General features: G+C 39.6%; 1 long non-coding RNA gene across 1 annotated transcript; it reads left to right on the forward strand.

The window, feature by feature from the left end:
* The first annotated feature begins 161 nt into the window (after positions 1–161).
* On the forward strand, positions 162–1,293 carry LOC120291088. The gene is made up of 3 exons (XR_005548925.1): positions 162–227; positions 864–986; positions 1,146–1,293. It is a non-coding gene; the product is annotated as an uncharacterized LOC120291088 (long non-coding RNA).
* Positions 1,294–13,667: the final 12,374 nt, after the last annotated feature.

Consider the following 13,667-nt stretch of genomic DNA (forward strand, 5'->3'; position numbering starts at 1 on the left):
TCTTCAACAGACTTGGAAAAAGAAAAATGCTTCTAATACTTATGGTGCTCAATTACTTCTGTGTGTTATGACAGCCTTCGATACTGTACTCTGCTTTATAATTGCTTAACCGATTTGTTTTAGGCTATCAAGTACCTTTGGCTGCAGGATTTGGCGCGACATTGCTTGCGGTTTTTGGGAATGGCATGGTTCAGTCATTTATAAATGCCGTACACTCACTCCAGAAGGTATGGATTCATCATTTAACAAAGAATTTCACATGATGTTGTGGATTTCAGGGAATTGCTCTAGAAAGTAATGGAATGTGAGAAAATGAATATTGCTTCATGATGTAATACCTTAAGCACTTCAGATATGAAATGTTCGCAGTTCTACAGGTCTGAAATGGTTTAAAAAATCCCACTGACCATCTTTTGATTGAAGGCATTCAGAAGGGGATTATATGGACCTGTCGGGTCAGTCCTCCAGACTAACTTGAGAAAGTTTGTTGTTTCCTATTTCAGTCTTTCAAATTTGTTTGCTTGCCCTTTTTCCTTGGTTGTAGCCACTTCGAAATCTAATTCAATTTTTAATCTGTTTGACTTTGGATATCCCAACTTTATGTGAGTTTTTGTGCCAAAACTTTTAAATGCATATCTTACCAAAAATAAAAAAATAAAACCTTTAAATGCATAGCTATAGGATTGATCACTCCATTTTATCAAGTTAAATTTATCAAAACATCTTATTCTGGCGATAACATATGAACTCCCATGAAGTCTGATAACATGTTGCCTGTGTATTTTAATAAGTTCCACCTATAACTTGTTGCTTGACTTCATTTGCAATTTTTTTTTTTTTTTTTTTGTGGCCTAATGCAACAGTTATGAGAAAACCAAAGCTGGTAGCTGAAATTGCTAAGCAGCTGCACAAATTCCATCAAGTAGAAATTCCAGGTTCTAAAGAACCTCAACTATGGAATGATATATTCAAGTTTTTTGAGAAAGGTAATTCCTCTTTAGCAGTTCAGTTTCTCTTTTCTCTATCACTTCTCATTAAAGTAACTTTTATTTCATCTTTGCACTCTGTTAAATGTTTCTTTTGACAAAATGCCTTTACCTTAATGTTTCTTTTGTGTCATGTATGTGCCATCTTTTTTTATGTAGCATCTGATCTCAAGTTTGACGATAATGAAAAGCGAAGGAAGTACGAGACAATATCTTTTAAGGAAATTCATGATGAACTTCTCGAGCTAAAGGTAAATTCCTCTTTCAAACATTCTGGATATCCTAACTCTTACATGATATATGCTGTGGGATAACTACTGCATCAATGATCTCCGATATTTTCATTCAAGCTCTTTTAAAATTGTCTATATGGTATGCCAAGAAGTATGCCTGAAATTACCTATTGCTTAATACTACGAAGCGCTCCTGCTCCTAAACGCGGACGCCGTGGACGCCACCGACGCCGTCGCCTCCCGCCGTCTTCCCAAGCCCCACCGATAGGCACCCCATTGGCGACTCCTGTATGTCCGAAAGTTCGTTTTCTTTTTTTTTTGGATTCTACTTAGTAGAATTCGGTGCCATGTTAATGTTTAGGTTCAAAAATACATCTGCATTAGGTATTGCTTTATCTTGTTGCTGACTTGCTGTGTTATTCAAATAGTGAAGATTGGAGGAAAGTGAAAGGGCAGCATCTTTTGAGATTGTTTGCATATAGTCCTCTTAAGAGATTAGAGGCTTCTAAGCCTAAATTGGTCACCCCTTGTCTGAAGCAAGAGATTGAGAAGCTGGTATTAGGATTGTTTATACCGCTTGGTGTTGCCCAAGGGCTTGCTCATCTCCACCATGATTGCCATCCCCCAATCATTCATCGAGATGTGCAAACATTTCTTTTCGTCTTGCGCTAGAGGTTGAAGGCTTTTGGTTTAATTCAAGTAGGTTGTTAGTAATTACTTTCAAATTTTTTTGCAAGGATTATGTACTGGTATCGTTATTTTACTAACCATGGGAATGAAAAGCTCCCATCTCTTAGTGTTTAGTGAAGATCTCTTCTTCATATATCTTCTGCCACCTATCATATTCAATGCGGGGTAAGTTAATTTCCAATTGGAGTGATGAAGAACTTTTCTTGGATTCTCTTACACAGTAGCATTTAGGCATCATTCTTTTTACGTGGTAGCTTTTAGGCATCATTTGTTGCTACATGTTTGTTTTTTCGAATTTGTCTTTAGATACAAGTAACTCCATTGATTGAGATTGGGTTGGATTTTTCCATAATTGTAAAGAGTTCCTCGAACTGTAAACAGGCTTCGAAAGAATTCTGACATGAACTTTATAAACTATGAGGGATAGACTATATAGATGGACAAAAGATTGATCATCGAAGATTTGAACAATTTGATTGTTAGCAAAATGTCCATGTATATTAATCTGTTATACTTTACAAAATATAGAGTTGACAGACAACTTGTATAATTTAATTTACCGTCTCATCTTTGAACTTTACAGGAAGGTTGCCTATATCTTCTAGGGTTGAAAGTGTTCTGACTATTTTCTATGGGTTTTATCTCCTTTCTATTTTCTAATCTTTGTTGAGTGAATAAATAATTTCTTATAGGCTTATGATATGGAGTTTTAATAAGTTATTTATTGGTGCTAATCATCCTTTTCAGGTTTCAGGTGAAAAAGAAGCAATTCTTCAGAAACTTTATGACCATCATGCTATTTGGCGCTATTGGTACCTTAGTTTCATGCACTATTATTTCACTAGGTAAGTCAAAAGGATTTTACTTCCATTTTTTGGCTCGCAATGTCAAATGATGATTGTGTATATTGTTTCTTATATTCTTCAATGCCTTGAAGATCTATTCCACTAATCTTTTTTTCCCAAAAGAAAATCCAAGCAGCGTTTTGAATTGTTTCCAAGCTTCATTTCTATATGATTTGCCAGTCTTTAAACTATATTAGAATTTAATGGCTTAGATAACTCCTTGTTTCACTTTATGTGATGCACTGTCATTTTCCGGTAGAAATTTTGTTGTTGTAGCTAGAAACTGATATCTCAAAGGTCAACAGATCTGTATGTTTGAAACCATTTTTTTTTATTAAGACATTGTTTGATGGATTTTATAGTATACAATGAATTGATTCCTCCCTTTTATGTAAATGACGTGGTATTTATCAGTGCTATTCACTGGTATGTGTATGTAACCATAGAAGAAGTCAGTTTGTCTACTCGAAGTACTGAAGACTCTTAAGAACACATGGGTTTGTGTTTGTCGAATTGTGTATTTTACTTCCATCCTCATCATTTGTTTATTTAAGCAATGAAAAACCCTTCTCAAATAAGCACACAAAAGGGAGAAATTCTTCCATAGATAAATTTTCTTGTGAGGTCACATGAGCTATTCTTGCATATTTTCTTCGGACCCATGCTTGTTTAAGAACAATCTTGCCAACCTGATGTATCTTACTTGTGATGATCTCAGAACCACGTAAGTTTTCAAAAGATGAATATGAGCAACATATGCAAGTAAATCATCTTGCTCCAGCTTTGCTATCAGTTGCTTTTTCCATCACTCTTTCGAGGCTCTCCAAGCAGAATTGTCAATTTAAATTCTGTGGTAAGTTCGTGACCACAATATACTCCACATTCTTCATCTTACTTTTAAAGTATAGACTGCATCTTATAGGCAAATTACCATAATCAAGTGGTGAATTAGATATTTGGTCTCGAAGTATTATATGGTGTGGGTGGATTAAGAATTGTGAGATCCTTCGTAACAGTAAATATAGAGCTAAAGTCATCTTGAGGAGTCAATACTTATTAGATATTCGATGATGGCTTGAAACTATTATGCAGTAAGGCAGTTAAATAATAGGATTCCTTTGATCCTAAGCAAGCAAACTGGCTTTTGATTTCCTTAAGTTAGTGCTTTCAATGACGCATTAAGTTGGTGCTGCATTATGTTAATCGGGCTGTTCTTGCATCCATTTGCTAATGGCAGATCGTTGAAAGAATGATATTCTTGTCTTTGGTTCTTGAATGATGGAAATTTTGCTGAAGACTTGTGATGTTCGATGCTTCATTTAAATGTCGTTGGATGGTTGACCTGAATCCATGTGGTTTGTATGTTAGGATGAATGGCCATATGCTAATTGTTTACTCTAGTTAGGCTGCAAACCTATCAATGCGACATTTTTACTGTTGTATTGTCCCCAACCTCTCCCTTTATGGCTTTAAACCATTGCTCTTATTCATTTTCATTTTTCCCCTTAATACATTCCTGTTCGATTTTTTGCTTAGCAATTAGTATATTTTCAGTACTTCATACTAATATATTATAGGTTATGAAGTAATACTTATTAGAATGTTGATTACGACCTGTAATTATTACTAACGAGGCGAGGTGGTCTCATTTAGGTTATGTTCAGCAGTGTCCTCCATAAACAGTTGCCTGCTGAATCTAGAATCAGTGTATTATGCGTATCACCTGGAGTAGTCCAAACCAACGTTGTAAGTATGCTAAAACAGTTTTCATTTTGAATACGTAAAAGTAAGTACGCCATTAGACTTTGGATGCATATATGTGGTGTCGTGTCTGTGTGCAATGAGTCAACGATTGACTCAAAGGGGTGGGCGGCATGGCATCGTTGTCAGTTGCTCAATTCCTAATGAAATTTACTTATGCTAATTTTTTCCATGTTAATTTTCATGAAACCACCGCCACCGGGTCATCCAAATCTTTCTGAAGAAGCACACAATGTTGAAACCTCTTACCGGGTATGGGAAAAGACATTAGAGATGATTGGCCTTCCTTCACATTCTGTGTAAAGGCTTATAGAAGGGGAATATATTAAATGCCGATATGGTGGTCAATAGGGTGATTATCCTCTCTCTCTTTACAAGGAAGTGCTGGTTGACATGAAAAACTTTGCACAAGTAGTAGGAGTTGAGAAGTGTAGTATTCACCTTTCTTAAATGCCTCCTTGCTGCTCCGGCATTCATTCTCTCTCATGTGCAATTCATTTATAATGGCACATGGGTTTTTCTCTTTCCTTTTCAAAAGAAGGAAATAGTTCAAATTTTGTACGCAACTTTTCTATTGAACCCCCACAAACAAATTTTGCATCGTGAAAGCCCTAAATGCACCTTGAATGATGGAGTTTAGCTAGTCGATGACCTCCCTCTGGGGCTTGAGTCTCAAGAGCAGCGTGTAATCATCGAGCCCAATCACCGATCGACTCTATTCAAGTGCGATATGTGCCTCAAGCTCCGCTCCCGCAAAACCACGGGCAAATCTTTGTCCCCGTTCCTCCGCCTTAGGAAGAAATGGCCATTCCTACTCCTCCGATCACTTGACAAACGCCAGAGCAGCACGGAAAGAGAAGCGAGTGAGCGTTGTAGTAGGGGCCCTTGCTTCGCCGGCGACGGTAAGGGAATGGTCGCTTGATGAACTTCAAACGAATGCCAGAGCAACAAGGAGCGCGCAAAGAGAAGCAAGTGAGCACCGGAGTAGGGGTGGCCATAATGTGGTTTGTTGATGTCGACGGGAGAATGGCCGCTTGACAAACACCGGAACAAATGCCGGAGTAGCAATGAGAGCGAAGAGAGAAGCGAGCGGCACCAGAGCAGGGGCGCTCATAATGTAGGTTGTCGGCAATGGCAGGGAACGATCACTTGACACATGGTGGAGCAGCGACAAGCACAGAGATTTTGGGATTCAAAATTTTGAAACCTTCGTCGGGTGAAAGAATTCGCAGCTACTAAGAGAGTAACCGTGCAGAGCCTCTACTTCTCTTTCCTTCGTTTGAAGAGGAAAGAGAAAAGCCCCTCCGCTTCTCTTTTCCTTCGTTTTAAGTGGAAAGAGAATAGCCCCTGTGCCATCATAAATGCATTGTAGATGAGAGAGAATGTGTAGGCTGTGCAGGCTAGGGGGAGAATCGACGTGTGCAGGAGAATAGGGTAGGAAGAAGCTATGGAGAGGAGAAACAAAGAAAAAATGCAAAAGATAGCAAGGGGCCCACTTTTCCACGTGGTGTCGCGTGAGTGGTCGGGGACCACACTAACATGGCGCTCCCAGGCCACCCAATATTTTCTCAGCTTGGCTACTTTGATCGCAAGGATTGCTTCGACTTGGAAGGCTGGGAGAAGCACTTTGATGTACAACAACGGCATCCTCGACTACAAGATCCACTAGGTCCTGGCCACCAAGCCACTAGGCACCATTCGGATTGGCCTAGACATTGGGGGAGGGAGTGAGATGTCTGTGGCCAAGTTGAGGGAGTGCAATGTGACCATTGTGACCACCATGATGAACTTGGATGGCCTATTCAACACCTTCATTGCATCCCGAGGGCTCATCTCGATGCACATGAGTGTGTCGCAGAGGCTGCTCATTCTTTGAGAACACGCTGAACATAATGCACTCGTTGCATGTGCTAAGCAACTAGATCTCGAACACGATGCTGGAGTTCACACTGTACGATATTTATCGGGTGCTGAGGCCGGGCGGGTTGGGATGATTTTCATTATATATAGATCTTACAAATGTTACACTTCGTAAGGAAATTATATAACAATATGGAAATTAATAAATGAAGAGATCATTATATTATAAGAGTTGTCAATCCCTTGATTCTAGCATCTCCAATAATCATCATGTGATTTCGATTTCTATCTCCAGCTTCTTCTTCCTTGCTTGATAAAAATGCCTTTATCCAGATGATTCAATTGGGGACCCTCCCAAATGTATATGTTGCTAGCAAAAATAAAATCATGAGGCATACCCATGCCTTGATGAAGACTTCGATATTATACCCTAAATTTGTGGGCACTGTGGTTTTTATCACGCGGTGATTAATTAGAACAGAAGATAGTACTTAGATGCAAATGAGCGCCATTGTGATCAATATGCAGAAGATAGTACTGAGATGCATCTCACTGTGAGATGCATGGAAGGTCAGCGTCGATCCACGACCCGACCTAAGTTTCGCCTTTGCGGTTAACACGATGGCGTTGCTTTCTTTCTTTGAGGCGCCCTGTCGTTGTTGCTTAATGGCCTCCCCTTCCTTAGTGGCCTTTTCTTCCTCTCCTGAAGGGGAGGCCAATGAGCAACAATGATAGAGTGCCAAAAGGAAGAAAGCAGCGCCGTCGTATTGACCACAAAGGCAGAACTTAGGGCAGGTCATGGATCGACGCTGACCTTCCATGCATCTTAGTGTGGAGAGATGCATATCAGTACTATCTTTTGCATATCGATCACAATGATACTCATTTGCATCTTAGTACTATTTTCTACTTTAACTAATCCCCGCGTGATAAGAGCTACAGTGCCCGCAAATTTGGGGTACAATATTGAACTCGTCATCGAGGCATGGGTATGCCTGATGATTCTATTTTTGTTAGCGGCATATACATTTGGAAGGGTCCCCAATTGAATCATCCGGATAAAGGCATTTTTATCAAGCAAGGAAGAAGAAGCTGGAGATAGAAATCGAAATCACATGATTATTGGAGATGCTAGAATTGAGTGCCAAACTGTGGCTCTTATCATGCGGGCATTAGTTAAGTAGAAGATAATACTGAGATGCAAATGAGCGCCCTTGTGATCGACATGCAGAAGATAGTACTGAAATGCATCTCACCACATTGAGATGCATGGAAGGTCAGCGTTGATCCACAACCCGCCCTAAGTTTCGCCTTTGCGGTTAACACGACAGCATTGGTTTCTTCCCTTTGGCGCCCTATCATTGTTGCTCAGTGGGCTTCCCTTCAGGAGAGCAAGAAAATGCCACTGAGGAAGGGGAGGCCATTGAGCAACAACGATAGGGCGCCCCAGGACGCATCGTCGATCCCTTCAATTTTAATACGCATGAGAAAGTAGGATTAAATTCCGAACCTTAAAAAACAACCATACTTATATACATTGCAAATCAGTGCACATATATATGAGGCGGACTACTAAGTTAGATTCAACTTAAACAAGTTCAGGGACAAGGTCTATATGCAGGGGTGGGGGTTCCACGAACTACAAGGCCTCGTGCTCCTCCTTATCATCCTCTACCACTCCAATTGCACCGGACTGTTTGGTGCATCTAGGGACCTGAAATATTGTCCCATAATTGGTATGAGACTATGTCTCAGCAAATTTTATCCCCCAAGACTCGATTAAAAAGTCAATATACTTTAGAGGTTGCCTAAGCGCAACACGGATCAGAGGACTTACCTTGATCTCAATTCTTCCCTGCAAGTCAGTACATATATTGAATATGCACGATCACATCACATCACATCAATTAGATCAATCATTGATCAATCGACTTAGGCCCTATTTGGTAACCATCCAAAATGGTCAAATTCTGATTTTTTGTTCCCAGAATCAGTTTGGACCAAGAATCGCATTTGTTAAAATTTTTGTTTCCGGGAACAAATTGGGAGTGGAATCAAGAATAAAAAAAAAAGTCGATTCCTATTATGGGAACAAATTTGAGAATAAAAAACCAACCGTTCTTCTTCTCTTTGGCCATCTTGCGACCGTTGTCCACCCCAACCTCTTTGTCACTCGCCACCGCCACCGTCTACCGCCGCCGCCGCCATCGGCCACGCCCCGCCGCCGCTACGCCATCGCCGTTCGTCGGTCCGGTGAGCTTGCCGGAGGTAAGCCCAAGAATCGGCGAGGCTCACCTAGCCCCGCCGGTGGCCGGGCGGGTCTCGCCTATCCTCGGTGAGGCCGGCCGGCCATTGGCGAGGCTTAGCCGACGAGGGCCGGTGACGCTCCGGTGAGGTCACTAGCCTCATCTAGCCGGTTGCCGGTTCGACGACCGACCACGGGAAGAAGAAGAATAGGAGAAAAGGAAAAAAAAAAAAAAAGAAGTAAAAAAGTAAAAAAATTATTTAAAAATTAATATAAATTTATTTGGAACTAAATTAATGAGTATGGTACCAAACATAATTCTATTCCGAATTAGAAATTTTGACGATTACCAAATGACTTAAAGTGTTTAAAATCAATTCCCGGGAACAAAATAAAGAAGAATCATTTCTAATCAGACTCTACTTTCAGGAATAGAATCATTATCAAACGTGCCCTTAGTCGATTACATGTCATCTCGATCCTTTCTTGGTCGGCTCATCTCATACTATCTATAAAGTCCGTTCATATCAGGACTGCTTATTGCTAAGCTGATAAATATATAGTATAGTTCGCTCCTGAGATGATCGAGTAAACTGCTCAGCTTAGTCACTCGTAGGCTAATATAGTATACTGACATTCCTCTCCGCTAAGCTGCTATATCAGAGTTCGTGGGATGATATAGTATATCGACATATTCAATATAAACTGATAAGGTGTACTACTCTATACTAAGCTGCCATATCGCCCTTAGGCTGATATAGTATACCGGCATAATGCTCTCCGCTAAGCTAACATATTGTCCATAGGTCGATATAGTATACCATTCCAACCATTCAATCAATTTAATCTTTTTATCATTCTCAATAAAGTAGCCATGTGTGGAGACACAGTCGGCCTTAGCCAAAATATCATAATTTTACTTTTTGAACAACCCATCGGTTTCAACATGCCCCCATTACATATTTTTGGTTACGAACCGACGCTTGGTAATTTTTCAATTAATTACCAAAATTAATTAATTTAGAAATAAAATCATAAAATCATAATTAATTCAAGTCATCATAAATTAACGCTCAAATAAATAAATGGATTGCACCACAATAATTAGTATAAAATTCTGGTCGTCGATCATCCCCGTCTAATTTTTGGAAAATAAATAATTAATGAATTAATTTTGAAAGTTGATAAATAAATCCGATAAATCCAATTTTAGGCTCGTAATGCCTAATTGGAGGTCGAGACGAACCGAGAAAATCTCGAGGTTCGTTCATAAATAACAATACATGTCTACTCACTAATTACACTAATTATTCTCTTAACATGCATAGGTGAATCCCTAATATAATTATTCTACTATAATTTAACCACATAATTGCACTTAATTAAATCTAATCAACCCCTAAGTATCATTAGCATAATAATAAGGGATTAGTGAGCAAAACTCACTTGATTAAAAGCGGAAACTGGATCACCGCGACGACGGTGCAATGACGGCTGGACTTAGGCTCGCGATGACACTCACAGGCCTGGATTGGGCCTAGAATTGGCCCAACAAATCTCAATTCAAACTGAGATTTGTTACTGCGTCGGACCGGGCTTGGCTTCGCCGGTTTGGGCTTGGAAATGGGCTTGATTGCGCGGGCCTCAAGTGAGCTAGAATTGGGCTACAAAAACTGGGTTTGCTGGACTTGACAGGCCTTGAATGGGTTGAATTGAATTGAACCAACTTGGGTCGAGTTGTTGGGTTGCTGCACTTGGGCTGAACAAATAAGCAGGTGGGCTGATATTCACGGTTGGACTTTGCTTGGGCTGTTGGAAATTCACATGGGCTTCAAGTCTAGGCTGTAGATGCTGGATGGAGGCCCTCGTGCAGTTGGAATCCACGACGCTGAAGACAACGGACGAAAGCAACTGTTGGCAAAGACGTCCGTGGAGATGGGGTTGCTTCGCGCGAGGAACGCTGACGAACGATAGAGGGGAGTTGCTTCGTGGATCTTCGGTGGCTAATGGAGCGATGTGAGACGGTGATGTGTTGGTGGGAGAATCGAGGAGAGAGATGAGCTGTTGGTGGACCATAAGCTGGCGTGCGCTGGCCGCATGGATGAGGGTGCTCGAGTGTGCTAGCAGTGTGGGGGAAACGTGGGGTCAACGGGAGGCTTCGATTTTCTGATGGGTTGACTGGAACGTGGCGGAGAGAATTCTCGGTGGGGGATGCTGGCTTCATGGATTGCAAATAGAGAGAGAAAGAGTTGGGACGGCTTCAACGAAGAAAAATGAAAGAAAAACAGGGCAAACTGTGGGATTTTGGGGTGTGCGGATGAGCTGGTGTCGTCGACGCACAAGGGAGATCGGCGGGGATAAGGATAAAGAAAAATCAAGAAGATGATCCAAATTCCATAAATGCTTGTCCCCAAAAGTCTTCAATATTATCTTATGTCTCCCAATACTTTTCAATTTATAAATTCTCTAAATTAACCAATTTTGAAGCTCAAAATTGATGACCCTTGTAAAGCTCAGAATTTCCATTTTTAGTCTTCAATTTTCTCATTCAATTTCCCAAATTGAGGTCTAATTTCGATGATGAAAAATCCCGAACAATTTTCTATAAGTCTCGACATCAAAAGGCTTAGTTTGGAAGTCCAAATTTCCTTTAATTTGGCATGTCTTAATTTCAGTTTATTTTCCACGACATCCGAATCGATTTTTCGTAAAAACCTCGGAATCTTTGAAAATTCTTCGAAGGGTGAGTCAATATTCCTAAAAATAGTTCGTGACATGACAGAACTTTCAATTTTTGAAATCGAGTTCAAATTGATGGTTAATTTCACTTCAGAGCAATTTTAGTGTAACCTAGGCTATCGGGTAATTTTCAGATATTTTTAGTGTAATTGACCCATGGTCGATTTTCTTCGAGCCACAATGAAGTCACTCGACACATTGGCAGCCCTCGGTGGTCATGAATCTCAAAATTTCAATTACGAGCATAGGGTACCCAAAACAACATAAAATTGGTCTAGTGCCGATCGACGAGAATTTTGCAATCAAGTGAAATCACCCACACTTTGATCACACATCTCGGTTGAATTGATGTATCCCTGATCTCTTATCAATTTTGTCAATATCGTAATGACCCTTGCAGACTAGTATGGTCTAGCAGTCGACTTTTGGTCAAATTCTCAAGTCCATTGCATTAAAATCTCTAAATGACTTTCCTTGATAGTCTAGTTATCTCACAAGTGATCGGTTCTGAGAATAACACTATAGACGCGTCGATGAAAGGCCCGATTTATTCAGTTGAAATCAGTATCGAAAATTTAGGATGTCACACAAGACACTCGTTATATTAAACGGTGAGATAAGTATAACATTCAAACAATTCTTCTCTACAAACAATTTGAATTTATCTTCTCTCACCACACTTAAAACACTTAAAGCAAACTAGCTGATATAAGCAGACACTAAGTTGTTCTATCTTTCCTCCACAAGAGCTACTCTTTCTCTCAGGTTGCATTGCCTCTATTCTCTCTTGAAGCTCACCCTTCTTTCATTTGGTGACTCGTCTTTAGATGCTTCTCCTCTAAGCCTTATATATAGGTTGAAGCTTCACCGTCACATATCCAGTGGCCAACTTCATACATAATGGACTTTCGTTTACTTCTTGGGCAAGTTGGCAAGATGCAAGTGCCAAATAATCACTAGCTAGTCTTCCTTTGCTGACTTCATGTAGTGAAGAAACCTTATCCAATCAATCTCCTTAGCAAGTTAAACTTTACTTGCTTCTTTTGGCATTTTAACCAAAACTCGTCTCTCATTTTGTTTTGCAAGCGACTGAAACAAAAAGGCTCTCAAGAGTTCTTCTCTCGGGGTTTTAATCACCGCCTTTAAAGATCCAGCATTCTCACTGGAATAAGTAGGCACATCAGAGGCAAAGTCCAACTAGAACTTAACTCATTTTCATATTAGGTGTTGACTCCAAATGTTGAACTTAGAGAGGCACGCCTGATTATGAAAATTAAGATTTACTACATGACTACCAATGTTGCTAAGACAAAAGGCATTTTGAATTTGATTTGCATTTCTTGAATAATTCGAGAAATGAGTTTCAATATGTGTTACTTGAACAACCGGCTCTACATTACAAAATAAGAAATATATTAATTGGTATCATGTAGCATAAGAATAAACTAAACGTATTAACTAAAACTCTATGTCAATCAAAATTTGCTCACCTCGACAATCTACTTGCATCGAGGGCATTATTTTCTTAGTTTTTTTCTTTTCTTTTTTCTCACTTGAGGCTTTAAGCCTTCCATAACTTGTTCCATTTTCTTTCTTTTGAAGGGGGTCCAATATCGACATCTTATTAAGCCTCATTGTCATTATCATCACTAGCACCATCTGTCATAACCACGCTTGAGTTGTATGATGAAATTTCAGTTACTATTATATCTAAAGTTCTTCTTTGCTATTGTCATAGTATTTCCATCTTGGGCTCCTAAACTCATCACTTCAAAAGCATTTTGCATTGTAAGTGCTAGTACAAACATCTAGAGGGAGGGTCAATAGGTTTTTAAAATAAATCTTGGCAAATAAATGCGAAATAAAATAAATTTTTGTAAAGTGTGAATAAGGATCATACTTTGAAATTGAGTATGAAGAATAACAGACTTTGAGCAAGTTTACACTTTAACAGTTAAATAGAACTACAAAATAAAGAGTTTAGGAAAGAGAATAAGAACACATAATTTATAGTGGTTCGGCTTAGATCAAGCCTACGTTCACTCTCCCACGCTAACGGCCTTCTAGCTGGATTCAACTATGCAATCAACAAGAGATTATAACTTTAAGTGTAAACACTTAGTATTAGATTACAGTATCTTACTAAATCACCCTTTTGGTATTTCTCTCAAGATTACAAACGTTTAAGCTTACAAGAGATAAGTGTATGATTGAAGGTCACTCAGACTTTGGAATTGTAAATTCTACGCTCCGTCTCTTATTTGCTTGTCGGTCCTTGGTCTCCTTAAATACTCCTCTACTTCCAAAC

Source organism: Eucalyptus grandis, chromosome 3, assembly GCF_016545825.1.
Source record: "Eucalyptus grandis isolate ANBG69807.140 chromosome 3, ASM1654582v1, whole genome shotgun sequence".
Lineage (NCBI taxonomy): Eukaryota > Viridiplantae > Streptophyta > Magnoliopsida > Myrtales > Myrtaceae > Eucalyptus > Eucalyptus grandis.